Genomic DNA, 3,261 nt, shown 5'->3' with positions numbered 1-3,261 from the left:
AATTTAAAAAGGTTCGAACATTTGGTTAAAAAATCGAAATATATAAAAATATTTATAACAATGTCTGAAATGTTATTAATTTAATACACTTAAGTATTTAATGAAGACTAAATGTAACAAAAAAATGCATGTAAAATAGTACAGTAGAAGCCGTTCTTCCGGTTAAGCTTTAATCCTTTCCCTCTCCCCCCGCTGGGAAATTTCGAAAAATCCCTTCCAAGTGTGCATTCCCTTGGTGTACCCTACTAAAACGCAATTAAAAACAAAAAATCGCATGTAAAATAGTACAGTAGAAGCCGTTTTTCCGGCAAAGCCTTAATTTTCGCCCTCTCCCCCCCGCTGGGGAATTTTGAAAAATCCCTTCTTAGTGAGCGTTTTCATGACGTACCCCAACTGTTTACCAAATTTCACCTCTTTAGGTTCAGCGGTTTGCTCTGGACGATGATGAATCAATGAGTGAATGAGTCAATCAGGACAAGCAATTTTATATATATACATAATTGAGGATAAATGAGTTGAGATTCTCCGTGGAAAATAGCAACTAACATGGGAAGAAGAGCGCTTACAAGCAATCTTGGGCCAACAAATTGAACTTATCTTCAATAAATTCGTAATGCTATTTTTATTATGCTTTTCAACTTGAAACGTTTTGTATGATGCCGCACATATCCACCCTTAAAATTACGTAACGCATATCCTCGACCAGTCCCTTAATTTTACTATAAATTAATACACAGCACGGAGTACGGAACGTTATTTTATAAATTAAATGTAAGCCTATAACGTAAAAGCAGTGACAAATCTGTTTCTGAAGTGTTGCATAGTGAACGGCCATGCAACAAAAATGAATCTTTCTTTTTCTCAACGGTTGAGATCCTATCATCATGTTAAGTTTCTATATAAAACCCCCAGTTTCCTTTAATGCATAGTAACGATTCCCTGCATACCCATAAATTATGTAATGGATATATGGGTTACATAATTTATGGGTATGCAGGGAATTATGTAACGCATATATCTATTACATAATTTATGGACAGGCCATAATTTATATGCTATCAATATATAATTACTTAATGTAAGAGCCTAATTAGGTTCTTCAATAGCAGTAACAGGATATATCAAAATTATTACTCGTACCGTACATGCCTCTAAAATACTTGAATTTCACCTCATTTCCTGTTCAATATTACCAGTGTTTGATGATGATAAACCGTACATGCCTCTAAAATACTTGAATTTCACCTCATTTCCTGTTCAATATTACCAGTGTTTGATGATGATAAGTAAAAATTAAACGAGTACGAATTTAAGAAGAAAAAGAATTTATTAAATTGTTGCAAAGTTATCACTGCATGATATGCACTCAAAAGTATAAAAACAAAGTAATTTTTTAATAACATGGAGCAATCTGGGAATTTGACTGAAAATGCTGATCATATTTCATACTACTGTTAAAACGGGTATGATTCTATACTATGATATACAGTATATTGTCAATAAGAAAAAAAAGTTTACATGTCAAAAGGATTCCGGCTGCACAAACTCACAATGGAAAAGTTTGAGTTGTGTATGTATCAAAATTTCTGAATTTATATTTAATAATTCTCAATAAGGATAATACGATGTTCTCCAACTCATGTACGGCCATCTAGTTAGACGATATCCAAAATACACCCCTCGAGTATGTGACCGCGAACTTCCTCGATAGTGTCTTCTTGGTGGTCTATTTGTGGTACTAATTAGTGGTAGATTCGTTCTTTTTTGTTCTACTTTAATGTATCTTCCTCTAAAAGATGATCCATTTAATTCCATAGCAGCGTTTATAGAATCTTTATCTGCAAATTCAATATATGCAAAACCTTTAGGATGACCCGAGTACTTATCACACAAAATACTCACACGATTTATAGTGCCACAACCACGAAAATGTTCTTCCAGCTGTTCAACAGTTGATCCATAATCAACATTTCCTACATAAACTGATCTTCCATCAATTTCTTTTTTTTCTTCCAGTGATAAATAGTCATAGTCATTTGTTTCTGGAGGACTCTCAGTCAATTGAATCTCAAGTTCATTCTGTATTTGTTTTAACTCTTCAGATTCTTTTTCTATCTGCTTTAATCTCGCTTTTATCTCTTCGAGTTCAGAATCTTCAGTACTCTGTTCTTCGTCCGAATCGTCAATTGCACGTTCTAGTAATGCTTCGCTATGCTCATCGTTCTTTCTTGTTTCATTTTCTTCACCCAAAGAATCGGCTTCATCTGTGTCTGACATTTTGATAGAATATTGTTTTTGTTTTCTTTTCTAACGTATGACACAGGTACGAAATGCCAAATTACTTAAAACGTCGATGACAAAGCAAAGATACTACAGTAGGCGCTTATATTTATACAGCTAGTAAATTAGTAGGAGCATCTCATTGGTCAACATTAAATGTGTTGACCAATGAGATGCTCTATATATTACATTCAAAAGAACTGAACAATGTTTCTACTTAACTTAAACGTGCGTAATGAGGTGAAATTTTCTTACTTTAAATTATTCGAACAAAAAAAAAACCCCTTAATAACGAGGAAATAAAATGATTCGAAATATTATTATAAGTATTGTATAATGCTAGTTATACCCAGCAGAATATTTACTGCAAAAATTGTTGCTAAGTTACAAATAATGAGTGATAACATGCAAATAAATTTATTTACATAAAATTTATTATTAGACCTACCTTGTATAAGACATGTTTAGTGTACATTAGTATTTTCTAACGAATTGGAAATAAATTTTGCCTTAGCGTATTTTCTGTACAGACAGATAGGTAGATACATATATTCGATACTAGCTAATACTGTATTAACAAACACGTGACCGTTTCTTTGAAAATGTTTTAATAACCATGTAATTTTACAGTTAATTTGCATTCAGAAATGAATACTTAAGTCGATGATATTTAATCGAATGTATTTTTTTTTCTTTTTTGTCTACTCATAAGAGTTCTTTGCTTAGGTGCCATTTTACTCAAGAGAAATGACGTCAGTTCTGATCGAAATTCAATTTACAATAACTTAGTCTTTCCGTTAATAACAAAATTAAAAAAATAATCGAAAAGTAATAAAAAATAATAATAGGGAATGAACGTCAACTCAAAGTTATTCTCATAAGCGTTTTTATACTGGGTGGAGTGAGTTCAATAGTCGAAATTAAGGTCTATAAATAGGTCTGGACACTATCATCAATGTGTTTCATGAACATGCACAATCT

General features: G+C 32.2%; 1 pseudogene; it reads right to left on the bottom strand.

Moving 5' to 3' along the window:
* Positions 1 to 1,208: 1,208 nt before the first annotated feature.
* Positions 1,209 to 2,479, bottom strand: LOC111613477 (annotated as a pseudogene).
* Between the last annotated feature and the right edge of the window lie 782 nt (positions 2,480 to 3,261).

The sequence above is a fragment of the Centruroides sculpturatus genome, unplaced genomic scaffold (genome assembly GCF_000671375.1).
Source record: "Centruroides sculpturatus isolate CEXI.00-Female unplaced genomic scaffold, Cexi_2.0 scaffold1947, whole genome shotgun sequence".
NCBI lineage: Eukaryota > Metazoa > Arthropoda > Arachnida > Scorpiones > Buthidae > Centruroides > Centruroides sculpturatus.
The sequence above is the reverse complement of the archived record's forward strand: the minus strand, read 5'-3'. Positions and strand labels throughout refer to the sequence as shown.